This window comes from Cajanus cajan, chromosome 10 (assembly GCF_000230855.2).
Source record: "Cajanus cajan strain Asha chromosome 10, NIPB_CcT2T_4, whole genome shotgun sequence".
NCBI lineage: Eukaryota > Viridiplantae > Streptophyta > Magnoliopsida > Fabales > Fabaceae > Cajanus > Cajanus cajan.
Genome location: NC_138526.1, coordinates 40,202,366 through 40,225,196, shown reverse-complemented (window position 1 = coordinate 40,225,196; position 22,831 = coordinate 40,202,366). Strand labels below are relative to the sequence as shown.

Genomic DNA, 22,831 nt, shown 5'->3' with positions numbered 1-22,831 from the left:
AATAAAAGTGAGGAGCATGTGCATCATTACCAATAAGTTATCATGCATCCTCATAAACCATGCATTCTAGGTTCACCAATACCTCTTGACATGAGTAAAAGAGACCCATAATTATCGAGTTTCTCCGTTGGGGAGGGATCATAAGTCAAGGAGGGTGGTAACACTCCGTTTTAAAAAGGCAGCGCCTTAAAAATGGAGGGTTATCAAGCTCATGTCAAGAGTGTATTCATACCATAAATTAATTAGATTAAATATTCATTTTTAGAAAGTGGCTGGTCATCTCTCTGTCCTCACGCGCGCATAGAAAATCAATAAGATGGACGCGTTGGAGGAACAATATAAGAAGCTTACAGCCGAGCTCTCACAGCTCAAGGAGCAAATGGCGCAAATGATGGAACTCATGCGTCACCACAACATACAAGGGGCTGAGCACAGTGACCATGAGTCCCATCATGTTGGAGGAAGAGTGGAACAAGAGCTGAAAAGTGGGAAGCTAGCTAAACCTTCCCAATCATTTAAAGCTAAGAAGACCTTTGGGAAGAAGAAGGAGGGAGGAGTCAGTGCCATAACCATTTCCTCATCTTCCTCCACTTCGAAGTCAGGAAGATCGCAATTCACCCCTGTGAAGAAGTTTGATAAACTTCCGACCACCTACAGCGATCTCCTGCCGAAGCTAGTGGAAGCACGTCTTCTAGCTTACGTTCCACCAAAGAAGATGGATCCACCTTATCCCGAGTGGTACAAACCACAAGATAAATGCCTATACCACTCGGGGGCACCATGGCATTCAACAGAGAACTGCCTAGCTCTCAAACACAAGGTCCAAAGCCTTATTGATGCCGGGTGGATCACTTTTGATTCGACAGCGCCCGACGTGAGCAAGAATCCTCGGCCAAAGCAGGATTAGAGAGAAGAACAAGCCACGATAGGGCCCCTCCATATTCTTCTTTTAGGGACTCATGATCAGTACCCGAGATCATGAGAACCTTTTCTTGTAAATAAGGGTTTTACAGTTTTTTTTAATATCAATAAAGAGGCATTTTTCACATTACTCTCTTTTTTGTTCTTTTCTCTCTTTCCTCATTAACATTAATAATTCTAAACCTAAATAGAACCAATAAAATAATTATGTCTGTAATTGTTCGCTCTGACCGGGATCCAAAAGTTGAGGATGAATGGGTTGAGTTGGACAGTGATGAGGAGACCATTTCTCCGGATCTGCAAAGATTGCTAGATCAAGAAGCTCGTCAAGAGAAATTGGAGGCTGTGAATTTGGGGCATGGCCGAGAGATATAAGAGGTCAACATTGGGACCCATATCAGTGATGAAATAAGGACACATGTTTCCGCTATGATTATAATAAAATCATTCTTCATTGCTTCTTTTCTTGCTTATAATAAAATTCTAAACCACATTATTTTTAACCCTGTTTGAATAAACATGAATGAGGTTAAAATCATCTTAATAATAATAAACCCACATCATTTTTATGTGGAAGTGTGTGTGACAACTTGGAGCACCTTCCCTTGGCCTCGACAAGTGCCATCATGGGTAAAAAGAAATCTTTCAAATAAAAGAAGCTCGGCAGGAAACCCAAAAAGGGGGATGCACAAAAATAAGAGCAAAGAACCCGCTAGGAATCCCACGAAAGGGTGACCTAGGCAAAAATTAGGGTTGCAAAATAAACAAAAAACAAAAGTCCGCTGAAACACCACAAAAGGGTGTTTTAGGCAAAAAAATAAGGACAATCAAAAAAACAAAAGAAATCCATGATGGTACCATGAACCGAATTCAAGAAAGGTTCAAGGGAAGCTATCCAAGTTGTCGAATCACAACACGACTTTTTAACTTCATAAGTGTTTAATCAAACAAGCCTAAACACATAAGCCTACCTTGGCCATCCATTCTTACAAAAACCATTTTTGAAAAATAAATCCCCTCTAAAACACAAACTTCAGAACAAAAAATATCTTTCCTTTCTTTTCTCTCTTGTCCCAAATGATTTTAGAATAATCTAGTGGAAGCATGGAGAAATAAATCATCACTGATAATGGATCCAATCTAAATAACAAAATGGTGGAAGAACTGTGCCAAGAATTCAAGATCCAACACCATAACTCTTCCCCATATCGGCCAAAGATGAATGGGGCAGTCAAGGCAACCAATAAGAACATCAAGAAAATAGGGCAAATGATGGTTGCCTCATTTAAAGACTGGCACGAGATGTTACCCTTCGCTCTTCATGGTTATAGGACTTCAGTACGCACGTCTACAGGAGCTACTCCATTCTCCCTCGTTTATGGGATGGAGGCAGTTCTACCCGTCGAAGTCAAGATACCTTCTCTAAGGGTAATTATGGAAGCAAAACTTTCCGAGGCAGAGTGGGTTCAAAGCCGATACGACCAGTTGAACCCTATCAAAAAGAAACGGCTGAACGCCATATGCCATGGTCAAGCCTATCAGAGGAAGACCAAAAAGGCTTTTGACAAGAAAGTCCACCCTCGAGTCTACCATGAGGGAGAGCTAGTAATGAAGAAATTGCTACCAGCTCAAAAGGACAAAATCGGAAAGTGGGCCCCAAATCACGGAGGACCATACGTGATAAAACGAGCCTTCTCAGGAGGAGCATTAATCCTCACAGACATAGATGGAGGAGAACTTCGATACCCAGTCAACGCCGACGTGGTAAAGAAGTATTATGCTTGAAGACGTTGCTTGCATAAGCCCGCTAGGATGAAAACCCGAAAAAGGGCATCCTAGGCAAAAGTTAGGGCAAAACAAAAAGCCCGCCAGTACAAGGGTACTAGGCAAAACAAAGGCAAAATTATCCCCGCTAGGATATGTCCTAGGCAAAAGTTAGGGGCAAAAGAATAAGATGTAAAAGCAAAGCAAGCAACGGTCACTTGAATCGAAAACCGAAAGGCGGTTCAAATGATTATCTTCTAGAAGCAAGCGTCTTGCAGCATCTACACTACTGGCTCAGGCATCTCACCCGAAGCAATTAGAGGAGCGTAAAGAGCAACAATTACAGATATAATTGTTAAGCCCAATGTATATAGCCTACCCTGGCCAGCCATTCTCCAGAAATTCCTTCTGTATATCTTTCTGTAAAAACATTTGAATATCAATAAAATATCCATTTGTTTCTTTTCTCTCTTGACCATGTGATTATGCCTTTAAATTGATAATTCAAAAATTGTACGAAACTCTGTTAATAATCGGTCAAATAAAGAAAATTGGAGGGGTTCCTATAAAAATCAGTAATCTCCTGCATTAAAAGGCTCACGAAAATACTCCCTCGCGTTAATAACAGAAGTCCCTCTAAAAGAAGAAGAGGATAGGGAGGGCCATTCACTTTTCTAAAATAAAAGAACAAAAATAAAAACTTGCATCGCGTGCATCACACACATTAGTTGCACATTTAAAGACCTTACCACGAGGCAATTGCATAAAATAGAAAAAATAGAAAATTGTTTGTGTATGACAGCAGTCAACAAAAGCCGAAAACGAAAAAAGGCAAGGATACAAACAATACTCCTCAGTTTGTACAGAATAATTGAGCCTGGAGAGGCTTGCTGAAAAAATACTTCCTCAGAATAATTAAGCCTGGAGAGGCTTGCCGAAATAATACTCTCTCATAATAACTGAGCCTGGAGAGGCTTGCTGAAATAATACTCTTGCAGAATAACTGAGCCTGGAGAGGCTCGCCGAAATAATACTCTCTCAGAATAATTGAGCCTGGAGAGGCTCGCCGAAATAATACTCCTCAGAGACATTTCTGTACAGAAAAAGCCAAAACCAACAAAAAAGGCAAAAATACAGAAAAAGCCAAAATCAACAAAAAATACAGAAAAAGCCGAAATCAACAAAAAAGGCAAAAACACAGAAAAAGCCAAAATCAACAAAAAAGGCAAAAACACAGAAAAAGCCAAAATCAACAAAAAGGCAAAATACAGAAAATCCAACAAATTATACAGAATAACTGAGCCTGGAGAGGCTTGCCGAAATAATACTCCTTCAGAATAAATGAGCCTGGAGAGGCTTGCCGAAATAATACTCTTTCAGAATAACTGAGCCTGGAGAGGCTTGCCGAAATAATACTCCTTCGGAATAAATGAGCCTGGAGAGGCTTGCCGAAATAATACTCTTTCAGAATAATTGAGCCTGGAGAGGCTTGCCGAAATAATACTCTCATCAGAATAATTGAGCCTGGAGAGGCTCGCAGAAATAATACTCCCCAGAGAAACCCCAACTCAAGCTCACGAAACAAATCCCCAGCGAGAGCTATCAAAGCAAGATCGACAAAATTCCCAATGGAAGCACGATCACCCAAGCAGTATATCTAGTCAAAGGACTTAAAACTTCCTCAGTGGAAGATAGCTCTCCAACTCAGGCGTTGAGTGAGTCTAAGCCTGTAGAGGCTTCCTAAATAATACTCTGGGATACATAAGATCCCCAAATCCCCAGTCGCCTACTCAAGAGGCATTCCTACAAAAAGAAAAAATTAAAAGATCAATAATCATTCCCCAAATGGAATCTGGCTTTTTGGCCAAACATCAAGCGTCAAGATGATCTGCCTAACAGAAGAGGCTAATCACAATCAATGACAAAATCCCCCAGCGGATAACAGCCTACACAGAGGCGACAAAACCAGAAAAACAAAAAGAGTCACCCGAATAAGGATAACCGGGATACTCCACTTACGTCAAAAGGACGTCAGCCAAACATAAGGCATCGCTCAATTCAAGAAGAGCATCTGTGTGTACACCCCAAGGAGTCAGAAATTCCCCATGGGTACCAACTATGCAAATGCAAGTTGGGGCACAAGAACCTATGAATGACTGCACATCCCCTAGATGGATCCCTGCGTTATCCAGCCCTCAGTGGCACAAAATCAGAAAAACGTCGAAGCAGCATAGTGGACTGTGGAGACCAAAAAATCATCTCAGATCCCTGGAGAGGGTAAACTCGCATTGCCGAAGTGATCAGAAGACACGGACGCAGACCCTGGAGAGGGCAAACTCAGTTGCCTAGGTCGTCAGAGACAATCAAAGAAAGTCTGGAGAGACGGTACTCAAACAAAGTCTGGAGAGACGGTACTCAAACAAAGTCTGGAGAGACGGTACTCAAACAAAGTCTGGAGAGACGGTACTCAAACAAGGTCTGGAGAGACGGTACTCAAACAAGGTCTGGAGAGACGGTACTCAAACAAGGTCTGGAGAGACGGTACTCAAACAAAGTCTGGAGAGACGGTACTCAAACAAAGTCTGGAGAGACGGTACTCAAACAAAGTCTGGAGAGACGGTACTCAAACAAGGTCTGGAGAGACGGTACTCAAACAAGGTCTGGAGAGACGGTACTCAAACAAGGTCTGGAGAGACGGTACTCAAACAAAGTCTGGAGAGACGGTACTCAAACAAAGTCTGGAGAGACGATACTCAAACAAAGTCTGGAGAGACGGTACTCAAATAAAGTCTGGAGAGACGGTACTCAAACAAAGTCTGGAGAGACGGTACTCAAACAAGGTCTGGAGAGACGGTACTCAAACAAGGTCTGGAGAGACGGTACTCAAACAAAGTCTGGAGAGACGGTACTCAAACAAAGTCTGGAGAGACGGTACTCAAACAAGGTCTGGAGAGACGGTACTCAAACGAGGTCTGGAGAGACGGTACTCAAACAAAGTCTGGAGAGACGGTACTCAAACAAAGTCTGGAGAGACGGTACTCAAACAAAGTCTGGAGAGACGGTACTCAAACAAAGTCTGGAGAGACGGTACTCAAACAAAGTCTTGAGAGACGGTACGGTACTCAAAGAAAGTCTGGAGAGACGGTACTCAAAGAAAGTCTGGAGAGACGGTACTCAAGGTCTGGAGAGACAGTACTCAAAGTCTGGAGAGACGGTACTCAAGGTTTGGAGAGACAGTACTCAACCATCAGCGTCGTCAGAGGCACGTTGGTGTTCAACTTCCAGCTCGGGCGTCGAGTGAAGTTGACCCTGGAGAGGGTAAACTTAGCTACCGAGGTTGTCAGAAGCGCCGAGGTATGCAACAATCTGGAGAGGCTACTCAACAATTTTCCACCGGAAGACGCTACAAGTCAGAAGGTTGGCACATCACCCGGACAATTGGGTCAACTCCTTTACTTGTCAGCCGGTACACCAAAAGGCCGTCCGACTAAGTAAAGGGGGGGCAGCTGTAGACCCCTAAAATTGTCCGGGTCGGAAATAAAGCTTGAAGACTCTCGAAGACTGAAGGAAGATCAGCCAGAAGGACTTCCAGAAGGCCCAAGGAGGGTTCTCTATAGGTCTAGAGGTCTTAGGATAGCTAAAATAAGAAAAGTGGGAGGAATGAAGCCCAATACGGCCTCCCAGAGGTTCAGTACGGCCGTATTGAACATTTTCAACTTCAATACGGCCGCACTGAACTCAATACGGCCGTATTGAAGTTTCTGAACTTCAATACGGCTGCATTGAATTCAATACGGCTGCACTGAACTTCAATACGGCCGCACTGAACTTCAATACGGCCGTATTGAGGTTTTTTGAACTTCAATACGGCCGTATTGAATTCAATACGGCCGTATTGTAGTTCAAAACTTCAATACGGACCGTATTGACCCCCAGAAACCGTATTGAGCCTCATCCCTATAAATATGACGTCAATTGGACGTCATTCTACACTTTTCCACACAGTTTTGACTCCCTCCTTGAGTATTCTGGGGTTTTTGAGCAGTGTTCTGCCCTAGAAATCTCTCTGGGAGTCGATCCGACGAAGTTCTGGAATTCCGAGCATTTAGCTTGGAGATTCGAACTTAGTCGAAGGGAAATCCTCCGGATTTCCATAGTTAAAATTTTATAGGAGGGAGCGAGCGGTCTTGTAGAGGGAGGGAACGCCAAAACGCTTCCCAATTTCTGTCAAGATATATAAGAAAGCACGCTTCAAAGGTTTATCTCTTTAAAGTCCCTTCTTTTACTGCTTTCTGTGTGTACATATTTAAACTGTCATCATGTAGATAATTAATTTATAATTGCTTAGAATAAATAGGGGTAATTTAGTAATTTCGCACTATTATTTTTAAATAATCTGTCATAGGGAACCCGAAAGGGGCGCTGTGGGGTGCTAACACCTTCCCCACGCGTAACCGACTCCCTTACCCGACTCTGGTTGTAATGGCCGAAGTCGATTTTTGAATCGATTGCCTTAAACCTCTTTTTCCAATGTTTTGAGTAAAACATTGGTGGCGACTCCATGAACCCTTCCTTTTTATGAAAACCGCTAATCCATGGAGGGTCCCGCTTGGGATTAACATGGATTGGTGAGCCTTTTAATAAAATTGCTCGTTTGACGAGGTCTCAGTTTGAGAATAAGTCATTCTAGCAATCCATATTTTTAAACAAATAAAAGAGTCCAACCATCCTTCGCGAATGCCGAAAGCCCGTTTCGGGCCGGTGGCGACACTCACCCGAAGCAACTAGGGGAATGTAAAGAGCAACAATTACAGATATAATTGTTAAGCCCAATGTATATAGCCTACCCTGGCCAGCCATTCTTCAGAAATTCCTTCTGTATATCTTTCTGTAAAAACACTTGTGAATATTAATAAAATATCTATTCATTTCTTTTCTCTCTTGACCATGTGATTATGCCTCTAAATTGGTATTTCTAAAAAATTGTATGAAATTCCTTAATAATCGGTCAACAAAGAAAATTGGAGGGGTTCCTATAAAATCCATAATCTCCTGCATAAAAGGCTCACAAAAATATTCCCTCATGTCGACGACAGAAATTCCTCTAAGAAGAGGAGGATGGGGAGAGCCATTCATTTTTCTAAAAAGCATTAATAAAATAATCAAACTTGCATTTGTGCATCACACACACATTAGTTGCACATTCAAAGACCTTATCATGAGGCAATTGCATAAAATAGAAAAAATAGAAAAATTGCTTGTGTATGACAGCAGTCAACAGAAAAGGCCAAAAAACGACAAAAAGGCAAAAAATACAGAAAAAGCCAAAAAATGACAAAAAAGGCAAAAAATACAGAAAAAGCCAAAAAACGACAAAAAAGGCAAAAGATTTAGAAAATCAATCGCCTCGTACAGAATAACTGAGCCTGGAGAGGCTTGCCGAAATAATACTCCCACAGAATAATTGAGCCTGGAGAGGCTTGCTGAAAAAATACTCCCACAAAATAATTAAGCCTGGAGAGGCTTGCCGAAATAATACTCTCCAAAAGACGTCTCAGCTCGCATTCTCGGGCTGAACAAAAAACAATACTCATGCAGAATAACTGAGCCTGGAGAGGCTTGCCGAAACAATACTCCCACAGAATAACTGAGCCTGGAGAGGCTTGCCGAAATAATACTCTCTCAGAATAATTGAGCCTGGAGAGGCTCGCTGAAATAATACTCCCCAGAGATATCTCAGCTTCCACTCACGGGCCAAATTCCCCAGTGAAAGCTATCAAAGCGAGATCAGCAAAATTCCCCAACGGAAGCATGATCCAAACAAAATATCCAAGTCAAAGGACTTAGACTTCCTCAGTGGAAGATAGCTCTCCAACTCAAACGAAGAGTGAAGCTAAGCCTGAAGAGGCTTTCTAAATAATACTCTGGGATACATAAGAACTTCAAATCCCCAGTCGCCTACACAGAGGCATTCCTACAAAAAGCAAAAATCCAAAAGATCAATAACAATTCCCCAAGCGGAATTTGGCTTTTCAGCCAATCATTGAACATCAAGATGATATGCCTAACAGAAGAGGCTAATCAAAATCAACGACAAAATCCCCCAGCGGATAACAGCCTACACAGAGGCAACAAAAATCAAAAAAATCAAAAGAGTCACCCGAATAAGGATAACCGGGATACTCCACCAACGTTGAAAGGACGTCAGCCAATCATAAGGCACCGCTCATCTCAGAAAGAGCATCTTCGTGTCTACACCCCAAGGAAACAGAAATTCCTCAATGGGTACCAACTACACAATGGAAAGTTGGGACACAAGAACCTATGAGTAACTGCACATCCCCTAGACGGATCCCTGCGTTATCCAGCCCTCAGCGGCACCAAAATCAAAATCAAACCGTCGAAGCAGCATCGTGGATTGTGGAGACAAAATCATCTCAAAGCCTAAGAGGCAATACTCAGCTACCCAGTTGTCGAGAGCACCGAGGTATGCACAAGCCTAAGAGGCAATACTCAGCTACCCAGTTGTCGAGAGCACCGAGGTATGCACAAGCCTAAGAGGCAATACTCAGCTACCCAGTTGCCGAGAGCACCGAGGTATGCACAAGCCTGGAGAGGCGGTACTCAGCTACCCAGTTGTCGAGAGCACCGAGGTATGCACAAGCCTGGAGAGGCAATACTCAGCTACCCAGTTGTCGAGAGCACCGAGGTATGCACAAGCCTAAGAGGCAATACTCAGCTACCCAGTTGTCGAGAGCACCGAGGTATGCACAAGCCTAAGAGGAAATACTCAGCTACCCAGTTGTCGAGAGCACCGAGGTATGCACAAGCCTAAGAGGCAATACTCAGCTACCCAGTTGTCGAGAGCACCGAGGTATGCACAAGCCTGGAGAGGCGGTACTCAGCTACCCAGTTGTCGAGAGCACCGAGGTATGCACAGGTCTGGAGAGACAGTACTCAACCATCAGCGTCGTCAGAGGCACGTTGGTGTTCAACTTCCAGCTCGGGCGTCGAGTGAAGTTGACCCTGGAGAGGGTAAACTTAGCTACCGAGGTTGTCAGAAGAGCCGAGGTATGCAACAACCTGGAGAGGCTACTCAACAATTTTCCACCGGAAGACGCTACAAGTCAGAAGGTTGGCACATCACCCGGACAATTGGGTCAACTCCTTTACTTGTCAGCCGGTACACCAAAAGGCCGTCCGACTAAGTAAAGGGGGGGCAGCTATAGACCCCTAAAATTGTCCGGGTCGGAAATAAAGCTTGAAGACTCTCGAAGACTGAAGGAAGATCAGCCAGAAGGACATCCAGAAGGCCCAAGGAGGGTTCTCTATAGGTCTAGAGGTCTTAGGATAGCTAAAATAAGAAAAGTAGGAGGAATGAAGCCCAATACGGCCTCCCAGAGGTTCAGTACGGCCGTATTGAACATTTTGAACTTCAATACGACCGCACTGAACTCAATACGGCCGTATTGAAGTTTCTGAACTTCAATACGGCTGCATTGAATTCAATACGGCTGCATTGAATTCAATACGGCTGCACTGAACTTCAATACGGCCGTATTGAGGTTTTTGAACTCAATACGGCCGTATTGAGGTTTTTGAACTCAATACGGCTGCACTGAACTTCAATACGGCCGTATTGAGGTTTTTGAATTTCAATACGGCCGTATTGAATTCAATACGGCCGTATTGTAGTTCAAAACTTCAATACGGACCGTATTGACCCTCATAAACCGTATTGAGCCTCTTCCCTATAAATATGACGTTAATGGGACGTCATTCTACACTTTTTCACTGAGTTTTGACTCCCTCCTTGAGTATTCTGGGGTTTTTGAGCAGTGTTCTGCCTTAGAAATCTCTCTGGGAGTCGATCCGACGAAGTTCTGGAATTCCGAGCATTTAGCTTGGAGATTCGAACTTAGTCGAAGGGAAATCCTCCGGATTTCCATAGTTAAAATTTTTTAGGAAGGAGTGAGCGGGCTTGTAGAGCGAGGGAACGCCAAAAAGCTTCCCAGTTTTACTTGATATATAAAAAGCACGCTTCAAGAGGTTTCTTTTCTAAAAATCCCTTCTTTTACCGCTTTCTGATTGTACATATTTAAACTGTCATCATGTAGATAATTAATTTATAATTGCTTAGAATAAATAGGGGTAATTTAGTAATTTCGCACTATTATTGTTAAATAATCTGTCATAGGGAACCCGAAAGGGGCGCTGTGGGGTGCTAACACCTTCCCCACGCGTAACTGACTCCCTTACCCGACTCTGGTTGTAATGGCCGAAGTCGATTTTTGAATCGATTGCCTTAAACTTCTTTTTCCAATGTTTTGAGTAAAACATTGGTGGCGACTCCATGAACCCTTCCTTTTTATGAAAACCGCTAATCCATGGAGGGTCCCGCTTGGGATTAACATGGATTGGTGAGCCTTTTAATAAAATTGCTCGTTTGACGAGGTCTCAGTTTGAGAATAAGTCATTCTAGCAATCCATATTTTTTTAACAAATAAAAGAGTCCAACCATCCTTCGCGAATGCCGAAAGCCCGTTTCGGGCCGGTGGCGACAGACCTCAAGAAGACTTTCTGGTGGTCTGGTATGAAGAGGGAGATAGCTGAGTATGTGGAAGCTTGTCTGACCTGTCAGAAGGCGAAGGTGGAGCATCAGAAGTCGAGTGGGTTGATGCAGCAGATGGAGATTCTAGAATGGAAGTGAGATAGTATCACTATGGACTTCATTGTGGGGTTGCCTAGGTCGGCTAGGAATAGTGATGCTATCTGGGTGATCGTTGATCGGTTGACCAAGTGTGCACATTTCTTGCCTGTCAACATCAAGTGGTCCTTGGAGAAGCTGACGTAGTTGTATGTGAGGGAAATAGTACGGTTGCACGGGGTGCCTTCCAGTATCATTTCAGACAGAGATCCGAGGTTCACTTCCAGATTTTGGTAGAGTCTACATCAAGCCTTAGGCACGAAGCTGAAGCTGAGTTCTGCTTATCATCCACAGACGGATGGTCAGTCAGAGAGGACAATCCAGTCCTTGGAGGATTTGCTGAGGGCTTGTGTGTTAGACCACTTGGGTAGCTGGGAGGAAGTCCTACCGCTGGTGGAGTTTACTTACAATAATAGCTTTCATGCTAGTATTAGGATGGTGCCTTTTGAAGCCTTGTATGGCAGGAGATGTAGGACTCCTCTATGCTGGTATCAAGATGGTGAATCAGTGGTTGTGGGACCGAAGCTGATCCTACAGACTACTGAGAAGGTGAAGATGATTCAGGAGAGGATGAAGACTGCTCAGAGTAGGCAAAAATCATAAGCTGATAAAAGGCGCAAGCCTTTGGAGTTTGCTGAAGGGGAACATGTGTTTCTGAAGGTGACCCCGACTTCTGGTGTGGGTAGAGCGCTGAAGGCAAGGAAGTTGACACCGAGATTTGTTGGTCCCTATCAGATCATACAGCGTGTGGGTCCGGTTGCTTATCGGTTGGCTTTTCCACCATCTCTTTCAAACCTACACGATGTATTTCATGTATCCCAGCTGAGGAAGTATGTCCATGACCCGGGTCATGTGGTGGAGCTGGATGATGTGGGGGTGAAGGAGAACCTGACGTTTGAGAAGTTGCCAGTAGTTGTGGTTGATCATAAGCTGAAGGAGCTGAGGGGAAAGTCCATTGCTCTGGTGAAGGTGTTGTGGGATGCAGCTACTGGTGAGGCTACTTGGGAGGTGGAGCAGCAGTGCAGGGAGCGGTATCCATTTATTTTCCCAAGTAAGTCTATTTTCGGGGACGAAAACTCTTGTTGTTGGGGAGGTTGTGAGACCCTTTTCCTTTTTCTTTTCTTCCCCAAACTCTCTTCTCACTCACTTTTGTTGATTCACTCTCTTCTTCCCTCTCAAACTCTCACTTCTCCTCTTTTGCTTGGATTCAAGGTGCTGAGTAGGTATTGATTTTTCTTGTCGAGCCGTGTGGATTTGAGCTGTTTCCCTTCTTCTCCGTCACTCTTCTCCTCCGTTCGTCGTTCGTCTCTTCCCGGAAGCTCGGATTCCTTGCACCGAGGTAAGGGAAGTTAGCATTGGTTGTGCTGATTTGTGGAGAGTGAGCTTGAGACTCACTTGTTGGTTGACTCTTTACGGATTTGAGGGCTGTTTGAAGAAAATGGAGTTTTCGAGGTTTTCGGGGTTTTGGGTGAAAATTTGGGTTTTTGATGATTTGTGGTTGCATGTTGAAAAAGATTGTATTTTTGAGATGTTTGATGAAAATGTGGTACTTTGAATGGATTGCATGTGCTGGAAATGTGGATTTTTGCAGGTTTTGGGAAAATTTTCGAACTTGGTGAGTTGCTGCTAAGAATCACGCCGGGCGCCGTTCTTTGTGCTGGGCGCGCGACCATCAGAGGGCTCCATTTGGGCAAGCCTGTCGGGCGCAAAGGTGTGTGCGCCGAGCGAGCTTGAGGATGTGAGCCTCCGGCTCTCTGGCTAATTCACGCCGGGCGCGGGCACTCTTGCGTCCGGCGCTCTGGCCCCTGGAGCTCTCTGGTTGTGCCATGCCGGGCGCGACCAGGAGTGCGCCGGGCGCGGAGGTGATGTTTAACTATATGTTGTTCGATGTTGTGAAATGCTGAGAAATGTTGTTTTATGTTGAGCTGAACTGTAATTGATGAATATGTTGTGCTGAATAGTTGATAATGCCAAATTATGATGATGAGCTGTATTAGATGTATATTACTGTAAGTGGTTTAGATGTGTTGTAAGATGATAATGTTGTGCTGTAAGCTGTTTAGCCATGCCGTAAGTTGATATTGCTGTAAGTTGTGTTGTGTTGTATGTTGATATAAACTGTTGAAGGCCGTAAGGCTGAGCTGTTATAGGTTGTAAGGCTGAGCTATTGCAGGCCGTAAGGCTAAGCTGTTGTAGGCCGTAAGGCTGAGCTGTTGTAGGCTGTAAGGTTGAGCTGTTGTAGGAGATCTCCGAGCTGATATGCCTGACGACGCATTGTATGTTATTGTTGTTTATGCTGTATAGCTGATGAGTTGTATGCTGATGATGTGCTGTTAGTTGTAGCTGTTTACCATTCATGTATGATATATATACATATATATATATATATATATATATATATATATATATATATATATGTTGATTCCTTTCACTAGCTTACCCTTTGTTGTTTCCATGTATTTGGACTGCGATGATCATACGTTGTATAGGAGCAGAGCAGGATTAGGTTGGTGAGATGAGGCAGGTCTGCAGCTAGCAGATAGAGCTGATTCTTTTTGTTGTTGATGTTTTGGCCACTATTTTGGCTACATTGGGTTGTATCTATACTCTGGTGTTTAGCTCAGATTGGACCTTGTGTATATATATATATATATATACTTGTTCTTTCTGTGTGGTGTTGTTTTGTTGTGCAGTGTGTAGTGACCAGTTGTGTCGTTACAATAAAAATGAAAATAAATTAGTACTAATTTTATTCTTTAAATTTTTACTATTTTGTTTCTTTAATATTAAAAAAATCACACAAAATTATAAATTTATGCTTTAATATAATCTAAAATAAAGAAGAAGAAAAAAAGAAAATTGTCACTTTATTCACGAGATAATTATAATTTATGAAAGAAAGATATTTTAGATTTTTTTATTACAAAAATATGTATTTGATAAAATAAATATTAAATTTTTTTTGAATAAATATTTTAGACTATCTTATTGCCTCATTATAAATATTTTCTAGATTCGTCATTGGTCACATCATTATGATATTTACTAGTACATTTTGTGACACCCTTACTACCCCAACACATATATAAATAAATCTTGTAAATAAACTAAAGAATAAAATATTCAACGTTGGTAAAAGGGTTCACATAAAACTTTCAAAAATAACCAAAATAATTAAAAATGAAATTTAGAAGGTAAAACTTGAGAGTTTACAAATTACTTTCAAAAGAGAAGGTATAACTCTAAATACATATAAAAATTTATCCTAGAATTCTCTGCCCCGATGTCACAATATCATAGCACACCCACAACTCAACGGTTGACATTCTAGATGCCACTCAAAGCCAGATCTTCCTCACCTAAAACATCCACAAATTGTATGGTGAGAAAAGAAAACATTTATATATAAAGCACACAAGGAAATCCACAACATTATCTCATCATAACTTGAAATGTTATTTACAAGCATTTCTATAGATATATCATCATTCTATCAATCATTCATCATCTTCACATCACAATTCATAATCAAACAAATCCATTACAATCCACACAAATCTTACAATTAACCCTATTTCAAGGTCACGCCTGTAGCATCTCTTGCTCGAGGTCGTGCCACCCCCGACATAAACATTAATTGTCTCACACATCCCACCCTATCCCAAGGTCGTGCCACCCCCGACATAAGTATGAGAAATCACACTCCTATACTGTGCCAAGGTCATGCCTACAACATCTCTTGCTCGAGGTCGTGCCACCCCCGACATAAGCATGAGGAATCATCCATCCCATACTATGCCAAGGTCACGCTTGTAGCATCTCTTGTCTAAGGTCGTGCCACCCCTGGTCACAAGTGTGAGGAACCACAATCACATTCACAACCACATCCACATCTCAATCCCACAATACATACACAATCCACACAAAATAGTGGTTCACATACCCCTCAAGTAATTCACCATGAATCCTCATCCTCATTTAGATCATCAATTTTACCAAATCATGTAATAATAATATTTATAAATTAATATAAAACCGGATTAAATCGCCAATTTAATATAATCTTAACCCAAACAATAAAACCCCTAATTTTTTCAAAACCTAACTCACAGGAACTTTTCTACAATTTCGTTCTCTCTCCCAGATCAACATTTGTACAAATTATTAGCATACTTCTAATCCTCAATACATATAGAGTCTAATGGAATCATTAATTCCTCAAACAGAAATAATCTAATTTTTCCAAAACCTAACTTACAGACACTTTTCTATAATTTCGTTCTCTCTCTCAGAGCATCATTTTTACAAATAAATCATATATTCGTAGTCCTAAATATATACATAATCACATAAGATTAATTATTCTCCAAACAAAAATAATTATAAAATTACTCATAATCCTAAGGGACTCTTCCTCTACCCAATTCCCTCATGTAACTCTACATATAAATAATCCCCTTTTCCCCCATACCTGGATAAATAGTAGCTGAAACTAAGGATCTGGTTAATCTCTTCCGCTGAATTCCCCTCGGTCTGAAGCAGAAAGTAAAGGGAAAGAAGAGAGAGCAGAAGAAAAGAAATCAGAAAATGAAAGGTGTGCCTTTTGGGAGTGACAGAGAGCTCAATTTATAGGCATCAGGCTTCGCCGGAACGGCCCATTCTGGACCCTTAAATCATGGGTAAAAATCACATCTAGAAAGGCCCGTTCTCAAACCGAAACGGACCGTTCTGGTGTGCATTTAATAATCACAACGGTCATATTTTGGAACGACCCGTTCTAAACTCTGGAACGGCCCGTTCTTAATTAGGAATCATAGGCAAATTTAATGGTTTGGAACGGCCCGTTCTAAATTCGGAACGGCCCGTTCCGGGCTACCAAAAGTAGGTCTATTTAGTAATTTGGAACTGCTCGTTCTGGGCTACTAAACCACCTTAATTGGGCTTTTGGCCTAGTGAAAATTGGGCTGTTACAATTCTCCCCCCTTTATGAAATTTCGTCCCCGAAATTTTTGCAATGGTAGACTCCTCGCATCTTGCTTTCTAATTCATATGCAACCTCACTACCTTATAGATGTACAACTCTATCAATTTCACCAAGGAATGTCTATTATCAACAAGGGTAAGACAAGTAAACTTGGCGAGTCTATCCACTATAACCCAAAGAGAATCAATCTCTTAAGCGTCTCAGACAAACCTACAACTAAGGTCTATCCACTCACCATCACACTTTCAAAATGGGACGTCTAAGTGCTACAAAAATTTCTAAAGACTTCTAGCATACTAAACACGAGTATACAAATTCCTCTACTTCTCCCTTTATCTTAGGCCACTATGCTTCCGTTGCACCACTCTGATACATTCTCCTAAGGTCCTGATACATCTCAGTAGCTCCTAAATGAATGTTAAGAGTACTCTTATGTCCTTCCTCTAAGATCATCTTTCTTAATTCAAGGTTACTAAGCACCCAAGTTTGTTCTTGCACCTCAAAACAACGTCGATTTCTACTCAGAAATGGTTATCTATACTTCTACCAATCTTCTCCACTTGGTTCCCTAAGAAAGGATCTGACTCTTAGGCTTCTCTAATCTCATCCATTAATTCACTAGTCACTTTCAACATAATCAATTCAATGCTCCTAAGGATAATCTCACACACCAAGCACAAGTCTCTAAATTCTTCAATCAAATCCAACCCTTAAATCATCAAAAATGATATATAAGAGGTCATCATAATCAAGACATCTGCCACAATATTGGTTTTAATTCTAAGATCATCTCTAAAGATCAAGCATCTAAGCGTAGGTTCACTAGGTATACATATCAGATCTCTTAATTTCACCACTCCATCTACACCCAAGTCAAACTCTTATCCATCACCTTATCCTATAACCTCATATCTTGTCACCAAAATGAATCAACTAATTATGCTTCTCCAATTTCCTTCAACAATCCATTCGTTACTCAAGTCATACTTAGTCTCACACTACTAAGGGTAACCTTATAAGCCAAACTTAAATCTCTAATTAAGCCAAAAAGATTCATCTCTCTAATCATAAGGGAAGAGAAATGCAAAGATTTCATACTTAAAGCATCAGCCACCACATTGGCTTTGCCCGGATGATAACTAAGATCAAAATCATAGTCCTTAAGGAACTCTAACCATCTCTTTTGCCTTATATTTAATTCCTTTTTGTCAAATAAATACCTAAGACTCTTATGATCACTAAACACTTCAAATTTTGAAACATACAAATAATGTCTCCAAATCTCAAGTGTGAATACTACAACTGCTAATTCAAGATCATGGGTGGGGTAATTCTTCTCATGTATTTTCAATTGCCTAGATGCATAAGATACGACCTTTCCTTCTTGCATTAACACTCCACCCAAACCCATCTTACAAGCGTCACAATAAACCAAAAAAGTCTTACTAAGGTCAGGCAACACTAAAACAGGTGCACTAGTCAACTTCTCCTTAAGGGCTCGGAAATTATTCTCACATTTACTATCCCATACAAACACAACTCCTTTCCTAGTTAAACTTGTCAAGGGTAATGCTAACTTAGAGAATTCCTCTATGAATCTTCTATAGTATCCAGCCAATCCAAGGAAGCTCCTAATCTCACTAACACTTAGGTGTCTCCCACTTAACCACCGCCTCAACTTTAGATGGATCTACTGCTATACCCCCACTTGAAATCACATGTCCTAAGAAACTCACCTCCTCTAGCCAAAAGTCACACTTAAAAAACTTGGCATAAAGTTGTCTCTCCTTGAGGGTTTGAGGTACTACCTTTAAGTGTTCCTTATGCTCCTCTTTAGTCTTGGAATAAACTAGTATGTCATCTATGAAGACAACTACAAATTTATCCAAATACGGATGAAAAATTCAGTTCATGTAATCCATAAAAATTGCAGGAGCATTTGTAATATCCCAAAATTTTATTCAAATGAAAAGAGTTATTTATTATGTGAATAAGTATTTTATTCCCGTATTTTACTATTCATGTATATGTATTTTACTATTTATGTATACGTATTTTACTATTTATGTATACGTATTTATGAATAGTATTTTACTATTCATATGAATAGTAATTTTGAAAAAACGCTTACGCAAAACTCAAATTATTTGGATGAATAGTATTTTACTATTCATGAATAGTAATTATATTATTATTTTAATGAATAGTGCATAGTGCATAGTAACTTATAATATTATTTTAATGAATAGTGCATAGTGCATAGTAACTTCAAAATTTCTATAAATAGGGGCCTAAGGTTTTGGAAAATTTAGAATTCTAGAGAGAAGGAAATTCTAGAGAAATAGAGAGAGAAAGTAAGAGAGAAGGTTCTGCCTAGGTTGTGAAAAGAGGAGGAGAATAGAGAAGGTTCTGCTCTAGTTCCGGTTCCGGTTTAAGGAGAAAGAGAGGAGATTCTGCCCAAATTCCTATTTACCCAGGTAAGGGGGGAGTGGGAAATCTTGCTTGGGGGTGTAGAAATAATTGTTAAATAGTCTGTTTGTTGGATTGGCTCCCGATCCCTTGTCTGTTGTTTGATTATTTGAATATATATTATTACTGTGTTTTGTTTGTACTACTTGATTTTCTTGTTGCGGTAATTAATAATTATAATTAATGGATAACTTCATTTTTACTATTCTAAAATATTCATTGAATGGAAGACTAAATCTCCTATTAACTTATAAATTTAGACTTTATTATCTAAATGGAAGGCCGAGCCTCCTTATTTTCATTAAGCTTCCTATTTTACTTAAGGATATAATTATACCAGGAAATATAAATTATATGATCCCTAAAGACCTTTGAACTATTGGACCTTTGACTTAATGACCTTGGACTATTGAACTGTTGGACTGTTGGACAATGGACTATTGGACTATTGAACCTTTGGACTATGGGACTATTGAATTATTGGACCTTTGGACTATTGGATTAATAAAATATAATATAAGTATGAATTAAGCTTATGATATGGTATATTATAGGAAATTCTGTAACATGTGAAATGTTAAGTTTATGATTGTATGACATGCATCATATGCATATATACTCCAGGTATGCCGCTGAGGCCGCATACCCACGACTAACAAGGTGTGCCTTTGGGTCACCAATGATGTAACCAGGTGTTCCTTTGGGTCACCCACGATATGCTAACTAGGTGTGCCTTAGGGTCATCAATGATGATATGTGAACTTCCGTATGGCGCCACATGCATATATTTATGAGTTGAGTCTATGACATCATTGCATGATAAATAATTATTATATATGATAATGATTATGTGTGTGTGCTATTTAACTTTTATTTCTTCATCTACAACTGAGTGAGATGTTTCTCACTCCCTTGTTATTTTTTTTGTATATGTTTAAATTTATGTTGCAGGTGATCATCATCATGAGGATGTTGGTGATGAGGCCTAAAGGCTTCTTGGGGCATGCTCTGATAGGATGTGACATCGGGTTTAGCTAGGATTTCTCTTATGTATTTCTTGTTCTAAAAATATTTTCTTTTCTTGTGTAATTTAATAAATTATAAATTGATTCCTAACTAGGAGGCACTGCCACCTTTACTGGGATTGATTTATAATCTTTGTTTTATAATAATTTCTTGAGTTTAATATTTATGTGTATGAATTATGAATGTGCATCTTCTACCTTATGATACTTATTGTTTTATATCATTCTATGATAATCTTTTATAAATATAGTTTAGGTTTATTAATAATGTTGGGGTAGAGGGTGTCACAGCATTCGTCACACCAAAAAGCATTACTAGATACTCATAGTGTCCATAATGAGTCCTAAATGCTGTCTTAAGTACATCCTCACCCTTAACTCTAATCTGATGGTACCCTGATCTAAGGTCAATTTTACTAAATACACAAGCACCCACCAACTGGTCCATAAGATCATCTATCCTAGGCAATGGATACTTATTCTTAATGGTTACCTTATTCAATTGGCGATAATCTACACACAATCTCATGCTACCATCCTTCTTCTTAACTAAGAGTACGGGTGCTCCCCAAGGTGATACACTAGGCCTCACAAACCCCTTCTCCAACAAGTCTTCTATTTGTTTCTTAAACTCCACTAACTCTACGGGTGACATCCTATAAGGTGCAATAGAAATAGGTCATGTTCTTGGTACTAATTAAGTTTATGGAAAACTCTACTATTAATTCAAAAGACAAAGCAGAAACATGTAATTTTAATTTGGACACACACGTATGCGATATGAAAGAGTGAGTCGCACCAGAGTCATACAAGACAATTAGAGGAGTTCCATCGATGAAACACATACCCTGGATTAAGTCTTTGGATTGAGTAGCTTCAGCACCACTCAAGGCAAACACCATTCCCATCGCCCTATGTTTTCTAGCGCTCCCTCCAACTTCTGTTGTTCCTTTCTTGTTCTTAGGGCATTCACAAGCTTTGTGTCCTTTCTCTTGACAATTAAAACATGTTATTACTTTTGATGCCTGACACTCGTATGCCCTATGACCTGGCTCTCCACATTTGAAGCAATTGTTGTGTGGAACAGAACCAACACTTCCCCCTTTAGAAGTTTGGCTAGTCATTGGAGCTTGACTCCTTTGTTGCAAAGAACCTTGGTTATTCACTTTAGAATTCGAATCTCCAACAGACTTGGTGTAAGGCTTACCCTTACTAGATGACCCAAACTTATTATGATTCCTCATGGGTCCTCCACTCTTATAATGAATTACTCTAGCACGGTTGTCCTCATCATAGACTCTAGTCGTTGGTTCATATTACCAAGAGCCTGAGCCATCGCTTGTAGAGCATCAGCGATTGCACGATCGTTCCTACCTCCTGCCATTACTTTTCTGATCCCCAGAAAAGTTAACAATTATACTCTAATTAAATAAACAACAAACTTAATCAATCATTGCACTAACATATCAAAAAATTCCACAATCAATTCATTCCATCAATTATCTACCAAATAAGCATAGTAGACTCATAACTCACGGCCGATTGGATCGACCTGCTCTGATACCACTAAATGTGACACCCTTACTACCCCAACACATATATAAATAAATCTTGTAAATAAACTAAAGAATAAAATATTCAACGTTGGTAAAAGGGTTCACATAAAACATTCAAAAATAACCAAAATAATTAAAAATGAAATTTAGAAGCTAAAACTTGAGAGTTTACAAATTGCTTTCAAAAGAGAAGGAATAACTTTAAATACATATAAAAATTTATCCTAGAATTCTCTGCCCCGATGTCACAATATCAGAGCACAACCATAACTCAACGGTTGACATTCTAGATGCCACTCAAAGTCGGATCTTCCTCACCTAAAACATCCACAAATTGTACAGTGAGAAAAGAAAACATTTATATATAAAGCATACAAGGAAATCCACAACATTATCTCATCATAACTTGAAATGTTATTTACAAGCATTTCTATAGATATATCATCATTCTATCAATTATTCATCATCTTCACATCACAATTCATAATCAAACAAATCCATTACAATCCACACAAATCTTACAATTAACCCTATGTCAAGGTCACGCCTGTAGCATCTCTTGCTCAAGGTCGTGCCACCCCTGACATAAACATTAATTGCCTCACACATCCCACCCTATGCCAAGGTCACGCCTAGAGCATCTCTTGCTCAAGGTCGTGCCACCCCCGACATAAGTATGAAAAATCACACTCCTACATTGTGCCAAGGTCACGCCTACAGCATCTCTTGCTCGAGGTCGTGCCACCCCCGACATAAGCATGAGAAATCACCCATCCCATACTATGCCAAGGTCACGCCTGTAGCATCTCTTGTCTAAGGTCGTGCCACCCCTGGTCACAAGTGTGAGGAACCACAATCACATTCACATCCACATCCACATCTCAATTCCACAATACATACACAATCCACACAAAATAGTGGTTCACATACCCCTCAAGTAATTCACCATGAATCCTCATCCTCATTTAGATCATCAATTTTACCAAATCATGTAATAATAATATTTATAAATTAATATAAAACCAGATTAAATCGCCAATTTAATATAATCTTAACCCAAACAATAAAATCCCCAATTTTTTCAAAACCTAACTCACAGGCACTTTTCTACAATTTCGTTCTCTCTCCCAGATCATCATTTGTACAAATTATTAGCATATTTCTAATCCTCAATACATATACAGTCTAATGGAATCATTAATTCCTCAAACAGAAATAATCCAATTTTTCCAAAACCTAACTTACAGGTACTTTTCTATAATTTCGTTCTCTCTCCCAAAGCATCATTTTTACAAATAAATCATATATTTGTAGTCCTAAATATATACAGAATCACATAAGATCAATAATTCTCCAAACAGAAATAATTATAAAATTACTCATAATCCTAAGGGACTCTTCCTCT

General features: G+C 40.3%; 1 long non-coding RNA gene across 1 annotated transcript; it reads left to right on the top strand.

Moving 5' to 3' along the window:
- Window positions 1–18,598: 18,598 nt before the first annotated feature.
- LOC145952775 (uncharacterized) lies at window positions 18,599–20,033 on the top strand. The gene is made up of 2 exons (XR_014430268.1): window positions 18,599–18,853; window positions 19,797–20,033. It is a non-coding gene; the product is annotated as an uncharacterized LOC145952775 (long non-coding RNA).
- The last annotated feature ends 2,798 nt before the right edge of the window (window positions 20,034–22,831 follow it).